The following is a 15,818-nucleotide window of genomic DNA, read 5'->3' as shown; positions in this document are numbered from 1 at the left end:
TCCGTCATAGCTAAATACGGGGAGGAGATGCCAGCATGACGGGAAGAGCCGTGTGAGGCCTATAGCTCATGCACGGTTCGGGAGCCAAGCCCCAGCAGTAATGGTGCGGCTTAGGTTAACTGTATAATTCTAGTCCCACTTTACTACGTGAAGGCGCTCTATAATATTCAGTGAAACCATTATAATACAGGGACAAAAGTCATGATGGGGACAGAGGTTTAATCAAACTGTTACACCCGCAGAATATGATCTTGGTGAATACAGGACTGAAAACTCCTGTAATCCTTTTAAAACATGAAGTGACAGCAAGAGCGCCAATCACCAAGTAAGCAAAGTTTAATTCTGTTGGGATCGAAGATTCGAATCTGGAAAAAGTGGAAGAGCTTCGTGAACCAAAAATTATTTTGCCAGAACCACGTAAACCGGAAATTATTTTGTCAAAACCATTGAACAAGAAAATAGTTCGGATTGAACTAACCAAGATTTGGCGTGACCGCGACAAGGTCAAAGGGTTGATTTTCAATTTAATGAAGGGTGGGTATGCCGCAGTTACTGCAGGGTTCGTGGCTTTCCTTTTCAGGAGTCCCTTTCGCAAAAATGAGAGTGAGAGGTTCCACAAAAAGAAGAAATTTTACAAAAGTAGAAAATTTAGGTTCCACAAGAATAAAAGCAGAAGTGGGAAATTTGGAAACAAAGGTCTAAAGTTTCGCAGAAGCAGAAATGAGACATTCTGCAGAAGTAGGACATCCAGAATTCTGAACACGAACCCAATAAAGCGTAATATTGCGGTAAAAGAAGAGATTCGTGCTGCGCTAGTTTCAGAAAAGAAAAAGCACCATTGAATCGAAAGCCGCCCCCTAACCAGCAGTCTCTTCCTAAGCACCAACAGCAGCAAGAAATAGTTTATTTACATGAGTAAGAAACTGACGTATTTCCATCGGTCGCTTCCGTTTCGTATATTAGTTATTTTGTATGCTTCGTATAGTTTTCTGTGAATTAGCATTAAAAGGTTCTTTAATAGGCATAAACAAGTCGTGTTGGCAGTACGCTGGTCGGCTTCACAAGCAAGCTGCGGGTCTTTTTCAATCACTAATTCTTATTTTGCCCAAAATCGTTGTCGTTGGTTCACATTTTATGGCATCGCAGAAATTGATTGTAAGGCTTTAGATTATTTCAAAGGGTGGCCTAAGGTCACCCCCCTTAAATGAGAGTCCCGCCTCTCTTCATTTAAGCGGGAAAAACGTTCTGCTGGCTGGGTAACATAATGGCAATGTATTGGACTGCAAATCCTGGAATGACGGTTCGACTCCGTCCCTAGCCTATTCTTCTTCCAAGCTCTTTTGCCATTTCCGAGTGAAAAGATTGCTGCTTTAAAGTGGAAAGAAAAGTGCAAAGCATCTTCTTGCCAGTGATTCATCAAGATTGCCGCCGGCTCGGTTTAAAGTGAAAAGAAAAGTGCTGCTTTGCTTTGCTTTGCTGGATTCGCAGATTATGGCCAGAAGATGATATTGCCTTCTTGCATGATCCTTCTGAATTTTACCAACGGAATTTCGAAATTCCAGCATTCAATTCTTTCCGCAATCTGAGCCGCATTAAAGATTATCGTATAATAATCCATGAATATTCAGGCCTTCTTGAAAGTTCAAAAGAAGAACTTTGGTTTGGTAGCCATTTATATTACACTTTTTACTTAATAACCACCTGCGAATTGATGACATCCTTGTGAGGTTGGTAGCGATCGAAGGCTAAGTACCAGCTGTATTTGCACTTTCCCTGCTTGCTTGCTTGCTTGCTTGCTTGCTTGCTTGCTGTTCGGCGCCCGCCGCTTTTGTCGTTAGCACTCTTTTGTTCATTAATCAAGCGTTTCGTTCCGTCCGGGCATCTTTGTAAGACGTGAAACACCCGATCCCATTCCGACCTCGATATGTGAAAAGCGTTTTCTGCCATATGTACTGATAATTTTCGGGAGACGTGGTTCGACAGCCCGGACCCTTTCAAATCGTATATGCGATTGCCTAAAGGTCAGATGCGAATCTGATATCAGCCAGAAACAATGAAAAGGCGTACGACAACGCAAAAAAGCAAGCTATGGATGTGAAGACAGATTAGAACGGTAAACACACAATACCAATGATGCGTAAATCCCTGGCTGGCATGCATTATCGGAAAATCTGTTCCTCAACTCTTACGCTCGAGAGAGCTAGGGAACTTGTCAGGGAAATCTAAAGTGTTTAGTTAAACGAGACGCTAAGAAAGGAGGAAGGACGAAGCCCTTCTTGCTTGCTTGCTTGCTTGCTTGCTTGCTTGCTTGCTGCGGATTGTACAAACTTCGTATCGCACAGCACGGAAAGAGAACTCAAGAGCGTAAAGGAAAAAACAGAGGATGCAGGGTCATTTGGTAGACGTTTTCGTCGAAACAATGAATCCTCTGTCCAAGTACTCGACCAATTCTTTCCGCGCTTCTTCCGCATTTTACAAACGTCCGAAGATTATTGTATAATAATCTATGCGGGCTTCTTTTTGTCTCGGTTTTAAGCAGTCACAGGTTGAGTGGCGATCGCAGAACACTCATTAAGATTTTGTACGGTGTTCGGTAGGTTCAACTCCTACTGCATCGAAAAGAATGCATTGGATGGATGCCTGGGCATTGAGAGGGAAGGACGCTTCCAAAGGCGAAAGGCCATGGGGAGATACCGTCTGTGATCCATGGGTTTCCAATCGGGAAACCGTATCCAAGCTTGCCGGGCATGCCGTGTGCTGCGGCTCTGCCTCGGACTTGAGAAACTTAGCGAACTGAAACATCATTGTAGCTAAAGGAAAGGAAATCAACTGAGACTCCGTTAGTAGCGGCGAGCGAAAGCGGATTAGGCAAAGAAAAGGGAAGGGGCCCCAGCCCAGAAGGGCCGCTTTCCCTGGCCCCGTGCGGGGGAGAACTTGCAGTAGAGGGAAGGGTGGGAACCCTTCCTCAAGGAATTCTGAAAAGGTTGGAAGATCTGGCCAAAGAAGGTGATAGCCCCGTAGATCTTTCCTGGCAAGTTTGATTACCATTACAAAACGCGGATACCGTGTTTGAATAATGATCGCTTTACGTGACTAAGGGGGACCACCCCCGCGCCTAAGTATTCCTCAATGACCGATAGCGTACCACAAGTACCGTGAGGGAAAAGTGAAAAGACCCCGCCGTATGCCGGGAGTGCAATAGAAAACCTGAAATCCGATGCAAACTATCAGTCGGAAGAGCGAAGCTGAGAAAATGCGGCAAAGCCACTAATGTTCGATGGAACGCATACGCGAAGCTGAGAAAGCGCTGTAGCTTTCGGAGGCAAAGCCACTAATGTTCGCATACGCGAACCCTTGAGCGAAGCTTCGCGTTGTCGGCTCTCGCTTTAGCACTTTCCACCCTAACGGCGTACCTTTTGCATAATGGGTCAGCGAGTGAATGGGAACAGCGGCTTAAGCCATTAGGTGTAGGCGCAACGAGGTTGAATCTTCGGCGTTGTTTCTATTTGACCCGAAACCGATTGATCTAGCCACGAGCAGGTTGAATCGAGCTCTCCACAGAGGCCTTGGAGGACCGAACTCACGTATGTGGCAAAATACGGGGATGACTCGTGGCTAGGGGTGAATCAAAGAGCTACGACTCCGCCGTTCCTTTGTTGAAGTCCGAAGGACCACAAGAAGAGGGAAAAGGAGTCCTCCTCTGGCCTTTCGCCCCACAAGCGTGCGAACGCTTTTTCAATAACTGGCTCATAACGGTGAAACCAGCTTACCCTTTGAGAGTAATGGCCACACCGTGGGAAGTCGTGAAAGCTTCTCTCCCTTTATTGCGGTCGAGTGCCCCAGCAAGCAAGCAAGCAAGCAAGCAAGCACGCCCTCAACGACGAGGAATAAAGCGGGTCAGGCCCCAAGATGAAAGCAGGTCAAGTTTGGTAGGCGGTTAGCTAACGCCAACCCGGGTTCAGCAAGCAAGCAAGCAAGCAAGAATGCGCCAGGATAGGTGCCCCGGGACCAACACTTAAACAGTCCAGGGTCCCACCACCAAAAGGTCTTGTTCCCACTGTCCTCGTTGCTTTATCTCGTATTCCAGAACCACCTTGTTCTTAGGGAATCTCTCTCGTAGCTACGAGCTAGCTCATTGACCCCGTAACGACTGATTCGAAAGATGAGAGCATGATTGTTAATGCCAACACGCCGGTTCTCACTCCCTTCGGCCGAATCCATCTCGAACCAAAGGTTGGTTCTCCGGCCATATGCACCAGTGTATCGAGAGCTGCTGCTTTTCAGCGAAGAAAAAAACTAAACTTTAGACGGGCTTCGTGATGTTTATGCTTTTTCATTGGAGCATCTATGAACATGTGAACACTGCTGCTGGCCCGACTGAAATTCACTTACGTAACCTTCTAGCCGAGGTCAATTTTGTCACTGAGATTGTTGTTCTAGCTAGGCCTTCTTGCTCTCTGGAGCCAAGTGAAGCGCAGTGATCATTGGAATGCAAGGCCATGAACATGACGTAAGGGAAGGCCGAATCCATCTCGAACCAAAGGTTGGTTCTCCGGCCATATGCACCGGTTCATCGTAACCGTTCGAGAGCGAAAAAAAAAACTAAACGCAGAAGCTAGACAATTGCTAGCGGCCCAACAAGAAAAGAAAAGAAGCGGATTGACGTGGCCGCAGTCATTCGACCTCCCCATGCTATCTGAGTGGATGCACCTCACCCTTCCACTGGCTATGCGGGGACTGGACCAATGTGATCTCGCCTTGACGTTGGCGGTCCGGCTTATGGAGAAGAGACCAACTGTGGTGTGGCCTTCTCCAACCAAGAGTCACACCAAAATTCAAATATTGCACATGAATTCATCAACCTGCCTCGTATGGCAGAAATTGACCAAAAAACCGAGTTTGATCCTGGCTCAGAATGAACGCTAGCGATATGCTTAACACATGCAAGTCGAACGTTGTTTTCGTCTATAGAACAGTTGAAGACAAAGTGGCGAACGGGTGCGTAACGCGTGGGAATCTGCCAAACAGTTTGGGCCGAATCCCAAAGAAACGAAAGCAGCTTTGCTGCTTGCTTGCTTGCTTGCTTGCTTGCTTGCTGCTTTTCGATAAAGCTAAAAAGCGCTGTTTGATGAGCCTGCGTAGTATTAGGTAGTTGGTTGGGTAAAGGCTGACCAAGCCGCAGATGCTTAGCTGATCTTTTCGGACGATCAGCCACACTGGGACTGAGACACGGCCCAGACTCCGTAGGGAGGCAGCAGTGGGGAATATCGGACAATGGGCGAAAGCCCGATCCAGCAATATCGCGTGAGTGAGTGAAAAACGTCGCTAACGCGAGGAAGGGCAATGCCGCTTGTAAAGCTCTTTCGTCGAGTACGCGATTATGACAAGACTCGAAGAAGAAGCCCCGGCTAACTCCGTGCCAGCAGCCGCGGTAAGACGGGGGGGGCAAGTGTTATTCGGAATGACTGGGCGTAAAGGGCACGTAGGCAGTGAATCAGGTTGAAAGTCAAAGGCGCCAGCTCAACTGGCGGAATGCTTTCAAAACCAATTTACTCGAGTGGGACAGAGGGGAGTGGAATTTCGTGTGTAGGGATAAAATCCGGAGATATACGAAGGAACGCCGAAGTAGCGAAGGCAGCTTTCTGGGTCTCTACTGACGCTGAGGTGCGAAAGCTTGGGGAGCAAACAGGATTAGATACCCTGGTAGTCCATGCCGTAAACGATGAGTGTTCGTCCTTGGTCCGCGGATCGGGGGCCCAGCTAACGCGTTAAACACTCCGCCTGGGGAGTACGGTCGCAAGACTGAAACTCAAAGGAATTGACGGGGGCCTGCACAAGCGGTGGAGCATGTGGTTTAATTCGATACAACGCGCAAAACCTTACCAGCCCTTGACATATGAACACTTGACGTATGAACACTTGACATATGAACCGGTGTGCTTGTCCTTAACGGGATGAAACGAAAATTCATACAGGTGCTGCATGGCTGTCGTCAGCTCGTGTCGTGAGACGTTTTTGGTTAACTCCTATAACGAGCGAAACCCTCGTTTTGTGTTGCTAAGATATGCTGCTCCCAGAGGATCAATGTCATCATTCACCCTCGGCAAGCAGGAACATAGAACATGGGCTGGCTTCCGACGAACTTGAGGTTCCGACGAGCGAGCCGGTGGTAAGTGAGCCGCTTCATCGGTACCTGCCCATGAATCTGTGTTCAGTCAGCGGTTAGCCAGGATTGATGACACTCCCTCTGTGCCGATGTTGCACTCACAAGAGACTGCCCGTAGTTCTACTATGGAGGAAGGTGAGGATGACGTCAAGTCCGCATGGCCCTTATGGGCTGGGCTACACACGTGCTACAATGGCAATTACAATAGGAAGCAGGGCCGTAAGGCGGAGCGAATCCAGAAAGATTGCCTCAGTTCGGATTGTTCTCTGCAACTCGAGAACATGAAGTTGGAATCGCTAGTAATCGCGGATCAGCATGCCGCGGTGAATATGTACTCGGGCCCCGTACACACCGCCCGTCACACCCTGGGAATTGGTTTCGCCCGAAGCATCGACCAGAGATCACCCATTACTAAAGTGTTCCATGCCTAGTTGAGTGTGGCCCATTTTGGTATTGGTGGTCTTCTTGGCGCATATCACGGTTGGGTCAGTGACTGGGGTGAAGTCGTAACATGGTAGTCGTAGGGGAACCTGTGGCTGGAGGGAATCTCAAAGGGAAGCGCCAGCGTCCTTTCGTTAACTGTACTGACTTGATGAAGTTAATTCCAAGTTGGGTAAATGCCGGCCCGGCCCGGCCCGGCCCGGCCCGGCCGGATGAAGCGCTATGCGCGAGGAGGAAGCGCTTCTTCATGAAGCGCATGAAGGGATTGAAACCGTAGACCAATCGCGGATGAAGCGGTTAACAGTTGAGCTACCAGCGCGGGAAGGGAAAATGTACGGTTAGTATCATATACATTCTTTGACTTTCGAGCCGCCTCATGACCTGTGAGACGTTAACTATTCAAAGACCCCAGCTGCTTGCTGCTTTCTTCGAGATTTCATGAACCTCGCTAAAGCCTAAAGCAGCAAGCAAGCAAGCAAGCAAGCAAGCAAGCATTGGAGTTCGAAAAACGTATAGATCGAAAGACGACGACAAAGCGAAGGCCTTCATTGCATTGCTGCGACTTGCTTGCTGCAAGGACATAAGACTTTCTTTCTAGGCCCTTTTCCCTTCCCGCTACATCCTTCTTTGTACCTGTAGAGGCAGGGTCGAATGGTGGCTCTGCAGTTTGGCTTGATTGCTCTTGAATTGGAGAGATACGAACAGAAAATTTTCATCGATAGCGTTCCATGAATTATCGTATATGAAACGAATTGAACACAAATGATCCATCACTCGCATTCTACTAGGTGCTTGAGCGGGGCAAAGTCTTTGCGCGCGCATAGAAGGCCCCGCGCTTCGGCCGATTTGTATTATAGGAATGATCTCTTTCTTCATAATACCCCTCCTTTCGGAAACGAAACTTAGGCGGATATAGATTAACGGTAGATTATCTGCCTTCCAAGCAGAGGATATGGGTTCGACTCCCGTTATCCGCAACTGACAAATAGGACAAAGGATGGCTACAGATCATGGCTATGGGAAAACCAAACCCATTTCTACCGAGGGACTGCGGTCAAGCGAAGGCTTACGAATTGGGACGAAGGTTTGGACTGAAGGGAGGAGTTACGTAGCTTAGACTGAAGAGAACAAGCACAGGAAGAAAGGAAGAGCATGCCGTAAAAGCAGCATGGTTGAGGGTCGATCTTGTCTTCCCTTTAACTGGTTCAATTGGCGTGGGAGGGGGCGGACCCCGCCCCGACGTATAGGATAAAAAATGACTTAATTGAAGACAATTTTCCATAACCAAGTTGTTGTTACTTTTAGCCCTCTACATCCCCAGGAGCTGAGCCAACAGATGAATTCTCAGAACAAAATGATAATTCATTCTCGCTCGAGATCAGACTCATCAAACCGTAAGCGGTATGCTTTCGTGGTTGCCTTAATGGGGTTAATTCATTCTCCACAATATTGCATTGCGGACTTTCCTGTAGTCCCATTGGGATAGGGGAGCGCCTCGCGATAGTGCCTGCTACCCTATCCCAGTATCATATTTCCTGCTAGCTGAACTGAGGTCACTAATTGCTTGCGGCGTTGTTGACTTGATTTCGGTTTTGTAGGACGTTAGAAGCGCCTGAGAGCATAGGTTTGATCTAACGTCATCTTCTAGGACAGAGGAGATTTCTGTTAGCTGCGAAAGTTAAAGTTGTTGCAGAAAACTCCCTCCAACTTACCGCCCAGCCGCTCTCTGCGGGTGTGACTGTTTATAACCTCCCAGTGTATCAAGCCCAAATTCCAGGGCTGTGCTGGGCTCTTTTTCTCATCTGGAGCCGCTTTCGCCATCGCAAAGAATGGCAAAGGGACGCATAGTAAGGTGACGAATAATACTGGTTCTTGCTTGATTTCTGGTGCCGCTCTGAAGAGGTGAGAGACAGCAACTAGCATCCTTTCTAGTGGGTATTCTTTTTTCTTTTTTGAATTTTCCTTATTTTACTGGCTTTTCTGCTGGGTTCTCAAGCCTTTTTCGAATGAATGACTATTTTCGTGACCAATTAGCAAAATGGATTTGTGAACCACACGGAATCATTATTTACCAGAATGAGATAAATAACTAACCTATGTAATCCCTCTAGGAGAGTAGAATCCACCAGGAATGCAATAAATATTCATGATCAATTAGCTTCAAATATAGCTATGAAATCTTTACGTGCATTCGGTATAACTAAACTATCTGAAATTTAGCATGTTATCAGTCCTTCGAAATATCTTTACATCTTTAAAAAACGTAGACTAGAATGCCGCCACGTGGATGAATACTTAAAGCGTTCTTCATGTTTCATATGTTCCCAATTGATTAAGAAACCACCAATCCATTTGGAATTGATATGACTTTAATTGGTCCTTCTCGCCATTTTTTTCATTGTGTCATCGTACAAAAGATCAATATTCACCAACAATAAATGGCCCTCCTTACGAATGATAGATCCAATCGCATTACAAGCAATCTTCAAGAATAAAAGTGTTTTTTCCAAATCAATAATAGCCCTTCCGCGTCTAAATCCGTATAAATATCTTTAATAATATGGAGTTGGGGGTCCCTAATAGCCCGAATGTGCGCTTGTATTCGGTAATCTTTAAAAAATGACTTTCTTTTCCTTTTTGGAATAATACTCTTTCTTTCCTTTTTCCATTTCATACGGTAGAGCGGCGCATAATATGCTTTCTTTCTTCGATGTTCAAAATCTATGTATCCGTTTGAAAACTGATAGAACAGTAGCAAATTATTCAAGTGGACTGCAAGCCATGATAAAGTTCAGTTCAGGCAGGGTTTCATAAAAATCTGAGATTGGTTCTTTATAATCATGGCTGTTTAAAAAGAAGTGAAAAGGGGCAAGTAATCCCATATACCAATATAGCGAAAAGTGACCGAAGCATGATGCAGGTTCGGTTGAAAGGAAGAACCCGCTAGCCCGCCCTGAACAAGGGCAAAGCATTCCGTAGGTATATAATCTAATGTGCACTTTCCGCATCCTACAGGACTTGAACCTGTGACCTTCAACTTAGAAGGTTGTTGCTCTATCCGACTGAGCTAAGGATGCTGTGCATTACAAACACTTCTAGGCTTTTCAGTTAAGTCAGGTAAAACTTGCTTGCCTTTTCGTTATTCTGTTTCGAACTCCGGGCATGACAAATGCATAGGCTCCTTCCCGTTTTCTACTTGGCATTCACCAAGTGCCGGTTCCGCCTTAGGAGGGTAGGCAGGTGGTATGGGCCCTCTGACTTCTTTCCGGGGCTTTCCTCCCGCCGAAGATCTCGCCGGTTTTACCTGCGGATGGTTGGGACCATAATAAGATAAGAGTTGAAAGGTCCCACTTTGCTTGGCTTGCCGGGATGTCGTTCAGTCTTCCGTCCCCAATAGAATAGATAGGTAATCCGCTCTCATGCTTGCTGTAAACTTTCGTTTACGGGCGGGAGAAGTGGCACTCAATCGGGCCTGACCATAATGTGCCTATAGCAGGCAGGGAGCATATCCGCGTCTATCTGGCAACACGTCGAACGAACGAATAGGGCATGGTCACCCGAAAAAGACTCCGATTTGCTGCTTTCGGCCTCATCTTTCACCAAACTACCGGGCTGCACGATGATTTTCATTCGTCCGCTTTGCCTTCAATCGTGCTTTCTTTTGCGACATGCTATGGTCTCGGCCTCCCTTCGCGGGTTCTGGTTAGTCTCATGCCTGTATGCAACCTTTTTCGACCGCAGATGATCTAACGGCCGCCCCACCTTTTCCATCAATGAGTACTCCTAACGCATCAACTACACAACCCGGCATGGCCTTTCCTACAAGAACGTCCACAATAGATCCAGTGCGCTTGACCATATCTCCTTCTTTAATGGCGGTATCACTACCGGATATAACAATTCCTACATTCTCATTCTCAGAATTCGAAGCCATTCCTTTCACACCGCTGGCGAATTCTACCATTTCTCCTGCTTGAATCTTGTTCGATCCATAAACACGTGCAATTCCATCCCCAACCGATACCACTCAACCGATCTCATCCACTGGCAATTTGGTGTGATAGTTGGTAATTCTTTCTTCCGAGATAGTAGATGGTTATTCCGTTGCTCTAGCTTTAAACAATCTCGTTCCCTTTCTCTTCCGTCGAATCCCTTTCCTCGGCACTTTATACCCAGGGCAGTCTCCTGCATTCATGGCAGTTCCTAGCAAGAAAGAGATGGGAAAGGGAAGTAACCTCACGACGAGGTGAACCATGTCATTGATATAGAGGGGAGGGATCGGACCTTCCCCCAGTGTTGGTTTGCATTATAAAGAAAGTAAGTTTTGACAGAATAGACTGGGTGAATGAAGCGCTAAAGCCGTGTATCCGTAGCTATGCAGAGACGGAGAGAAATAGATATATACAACTGAAAGGTGAGGGACTACGCGGAGGGAGGGCATCCACATAGCTCTAAATCATAGGATCAAATTCCAGAGTGAGCCCCGCAGTGCAACTACCTTTCGCGGAGCCGACTCTTTCGATCGATTGGCAAAAAAAAATGGATATTTGTCGTATGGAGAAATTGGATGAACGAATAGACGAGTAAGGTATTAACTAAACTGCAATTATTCTAATTTGAGTCGACTTTTTCCATTCCATCTCCCCGCTTCGCTGCTCTATTCGGGTTTATTCCTTCGCCTTGCTCGAGCCAAGCCTTCCATGACCTGCTGGGCTGTAGGACCAATCCAAACCTTCTGACGTTGGTGAGTAGAGACAAATAGCTCTATGGTGGTATTTAGACACGACGTTTTTTAGGGGGTCAGCATCCATTATGTAGCATTGGGATTACGTCGTGAATTCTGATAGTAACAGGACCTCCCTCTTTTGAACTTTTCGGCGAAAATCCCTTTCTTACAAGACCAATTCCTTTTATTTTCACTTCAACTGACCTAATTTCGGGTTAAGTGGCAGCTTACGCGACACGTTCCGCAGTTGCTTAAGCTGCATACTTGTCCGAGCGACGGAAACCCTTAAACCCTCTTGAACAACCTGAGGAGGACCCTGTTCTTTCATCTCCCTTGCAATTTATTATGATAATGAAAGTATTACTAAAAGTTGGTTAAGTATGGGCAATACCGTGGTGCTTTCTTGGCTTTTAGTGGTGTTTTCCCCATTTCTGTTAGCGGCGCGGCTACTATTACTAGTGTTCAGAAGGCTGCTTTTACATAATTGTATTCTTCATTTCTATTCCTTCGGTTTCGTTTTCTTCCTGGCGTCTTGCCTTCTCTCATTTTTGTGAATGAAAAACGAATTATTCTTCTTTCGTTGATTGATTGAAACTTTTCTTGACTTGCGACAGATCTTAACATTGCTGTAGGTTCATTAACCACGTAATGGCAATCCTGCTTTGTGACGGAATCCGCGGTAACGGCTGATATTAATTAATCATTTGATATATTACTAAATTTCTCTCTTTAATTCCGAATCAACTAGGAAATTGTTTCAACGTACTATTATGCTAATCTGGTCAATTTAGTGCCGAGTCAGATTACTAACCTTAGTGTTATCGCCGGGACCTGATTAATCACAAACCCAAGTGGCTTTTTTGGGTCCAGTTCCGGAGATTTAGGTTGAGGCAAGTCTGACTTATTTATTGGAAACTGATTTGGTTCCTGGAATATATGACGCGATTTGTTTCTTTTCTCCTTGTTTTCTACGTATAATTTCATTTCAATATTTTATACCTCTTCCTTTATGAACTTCAGGGGGTTTACAATTTTTGACGCTAACAGCGGATTAAGTAACTTTTCAGGGATCCGTTCCGGTACAACGAGTGATATTATGTTTCAAGCGGAAAACACAAACCGAAGGCGTGACCTAGAGTCAAATCTCATAGCTGAACCCTAGTTTTGAATCTGAAACAGAGCCTTATGGGTTAGTACTGACTTTGTATCCAATTGTTTACGAAGAACAAACGGATTAAGCTTCCGTAGACTTGACTTGATTTCGTTGTGGCTTCTTGTTCCGTTCTCGATATTCATGGCAGTTTTTTTGTTTGCGCTGGGATTACAGTATAATAATGAAAAGGTAGCTGCTTTCTTTGTCGACGCTTTGCGCTCAGCGGACGGAATGCGGGAAGACAGGTGCGTGCGTGCCGTGCCGTGCCGTGCCGTGCCGTGCCGTGCCGTGCCGCCGAAGGGGAGCAAGCTGCGAAACAGGGCGGGAAGCAGCCTAGTAGAGTAGTTGGATTGTTCATGCACTCACATGAACCCATTACTCGAGATATTTCGAAAGTGACGCCCAAAACTGAAACTCCTTACCTAGCACCAGTAACAGTCAATCCGTAACATTGCAGGATAATAAGCTGGGACCCGGAGATTCGTCTTTGGGTCGTAAAGGCGGCCAAAGCCAGCCACTAAGCAACGCTCTTTCAATGCTTTACGTTCGTTTTCCGGGCGAAGTCTGGTCTGATCTTACGACCTTCTAAGCTAAGCGTTAGATTTTACTAGCCTCTGTTCGGTCTGTAAGGTCAACTTGTGCCTGTAGCTCGAGCACCAAACTTCGAATCCGGGATAGTTCGAATCTCTCCGGGCATGGACCTATCGATGAGTCATCGAAGTCTCAAGTCAATAGTTCCAAGGGAACCGCAATGAAGTCTTCATTGCGGTTCTTCCCCCGAAAGCTATAGCGCTTTCTCTACGGGGGAAGAACCGCACTCGGCTCTGGTTCCGCTGGCGGAAATAGCTTAATGGTAGAGTATAGCCTTGCCAAGGCTGGAGTTGAGGGTTCGAGTCCCTTTTTCCGCTTGCAGAATTGCGTCTTACGGTCACGCGAAATTGACTAGAGAAACAGTCTGAATTACTCCTGTGCGGTTCCTCCGGGATGAACCGGCGGGCGCGTGAAAAGTGGCGATTTGATTGATTCCCGCCCGAACCAACCGCGATACAATCATGGCCATAGACAACGCCAAGCAGTTGCAGCTCCTCAACGGTTGAAAGGATACGAAGCGATCAGCTAGCGTTCGTACTTCGAGAATACAAAGCAAAGCCTCGATTACCACAGCTGCAATAAGCGAAGAGAATACGATACGATCAGCACGAAGCGGGGATTCCCAATCTCAGTGAACATCGGTACCAACTATGCCTACAGCGGCAGCGTAGCAAACCTTTGGGTTCGGGACTGGTTGCAGCAAGTACCATAGGGACTGATTGCAGCAGGTACCGGACTAGTGCTTCGGGACCGATCTAGGACCACAGGGATTGGATTCCGTAGGGATAGCTTCATATCCTCCTTGCCGTATAGATATCACCTAGCGAACTCCAGGGACTGATCGAACCCACCGGTACCTACGGGTTATCATTCTCGAAGTTGTTTTCTCTGCAAGAATAGGCCGCAGCCTATGCTATCTGTACGGCTACTTCTCTGCCGGCCTTTGATCAGAAGCAAGTGAAAGAGACCGGCCATTCTATAACCGAAATTCTTTTCTGCTGCACTGGTTCATCGGGCCGCCTCGACTAACGGCAGCATGAAGGCCGTTTATCCGCCAAAAAAGTGGTGCCGTGGCGAAGTCAATAAAACAGCGCAATGAGTGAGATTGCCCGTTATCCGCCTCACAGACAGCGGAAAGGCCTTCACCTGCGCTAATAAAACTTAGCAGCAAGCAAGTTCTTCCGCATCCGCAAGAAGGGGGCAAGCAAGCAAGCAAGCAAGCAAGCAATTTGCGCAGCTAGGTTGGGCGGTTCTCTGTCTGCGTAGAGGGCATAATCCGTGTTTGGCTATCGACTCAAATTACAAGTGGTGACGGCTAAACTGTACAGTCATGCCGTAAATCACTATCCTTCACCGTTTCCCTGGCTGGAACGAAAGTTTATAGAAAGAAAGCCAAAATTAATTAATATTGGAGTAGCCATGGTTGATTGCAATGAGAGTGATTATACGCGACCTGGAGTTGAGTTCGAACATGTATGCAATAAGGTGCTAAAGTACTTGGTTGGCTTGAAGATAAGTATATCGTAGAACTTGTTAACAATCCATTGGGCTACTTTAGAGAAAGTGAATTTATTTAGGAGGAGGCGAAGGACGCACGAAAGGAGGTAGACTTTTGGTGTTACTTTAGGGAAAGCCCATCAGTTCGGTTCCTAATAAACATTCACTCGTTACGGGATTCCGGGCGTCAAGGTGTGGATTTTACTTCATTAAAAGGAAACCGACCATTCTTTCTCATGAGAACCCATATATCATCCAGGGCGAAAGTCTTATGTAGTGTCTTGCTAAAATACCTTGGCGTTGTGAAGGATTTTTTTCTTTACAATCACTAGTTTAATAGGAAATAACTTTATTCTTTTTCTTTTCTAAGCTGTTTTTGTTACGAACCAATCTGTTGCTTACTGCCTGCGCGGATACGGGCCTTCGAGCAAGCAGTGAACGCAGCACCAGTCAATTCCTCGCCGCCGGCTTCACCCGGATGAACCGCTTTCAGGCACGACTTACGGGCAGAGAGTTTCTACACCATCCTCTAGGGCCCATATCCGCTCGCGAGGACCGACCTGGAAAATCAGTACAAGTTCTTCAAAGATATTTTAGCAAGGGACAAACTAAATCCTCAGGTCGGGTGGGATGGCACTACTGGCAAATACTGTCTGGCAAAGACGCAGGCGCGAAGCGTGGTAGGCCCGCTAGCGTTTTTTTTGCTTGCCGAAAGCATACAAGAAAAGCCGGGTATATACGGGAACCGACTCCTTGTTGTTTTTGCAACCATAGGAACTGCCATGAATGCAGGAGACTGCCCTAGGTATAAAGCACCGAGGAAAAGAAACAGATTGGATAAGACATGCCCATAGTCATAAACAGCTTAGAAAGATTATAGACCGAATTGCACGAGGACATCGCAACTCTTTAAAATAACAACGAAGAGTTGTTCCCGCAGGTGCTCCTCAATCTGTCGTAGAATACACTACCCGATCTTTCGGGTGGCCTAGAAATCCTGAAAGATCTAGAAGTCTCTTCGGTTGTGGAACTGATTATTGGATTTTAGGATTTCTTCATTCCGATTGTATTTGCAATAGGATTCATCTCCCTTACATTGATTATAGTAGCCAAGACTCTTTCATGTACAAACCGTTTCGTGTAAAGATGGCTATTTTCTACGAACTACAAAGATATAGGTACTCTACACTCAATCTTTGGTGTCACGGCTGGAGTAATGGGCACACGCCTCTTAGTACTAATCT

The 15,818-nt window shown here is 46.4% G+C and overlaps 1 long non-coding RNA gene, 1 other non-coding gene and 1 pseudogene across 2 annotated transcripts; 1 reads left to right on the top strand and 2 right to left on the bottom strand.

Annotated features, from left to right (window-relative positions):
- Positions 1-4,892: 4,892 nt before the first annotated feature.
- On the top strand, positions 4,893-6,713 carry LOC147849679 (18S ribosomal RNA; annotated as a pseudogene).
- Positions 6,714-9,610: 2,897 nt separating this feature from the next.
- On the bottom strand, positions 9,611-9,684 carry TRNAR-UCU (transfer RNA arginine (anticodon UCU)). The gene has a single exon. It is a non-coding gene; the product is annotated as a tRNA-Arg (tRNA).
- Positions 9,685-14,970, bottom strand: LOC147849677 (uncharacterized). Its single transcript, XR_015531760.1, has 2 exons — positions 13,754-14,970; positions 9,685-13,650 (listed from the first exon to the last, which is right to left on the bottom strand). It is a non-coding gene; the product is annotated as an uncharacterized LOC147849677 (long non-coding RNA).
- Between the last annotated feature and the right edge of the window lie 848 nt (positions 14,971-15,818).

The sequence above is a fragment of the Azolla caroliniana genome, unplaced genomic scaffold (assembly GCF_043228905.1).
Source record: "Azolla caroliniana isolate FFs.n. ecotype wild unplaced genomic scaffold, voAzoCaro1.0.p SCAF_27, whole genome shotgun sequence".
Lineage (NCBI taxonomy): Eukaryota > Viridiplantae > Streptophyta > Polypodiopsida > Salviniales > Salviniaceae > Azolla > Azolla caroliniana.
This window is presented reverse-complemented; position numbering and strand designations above follow the sequence as displayed.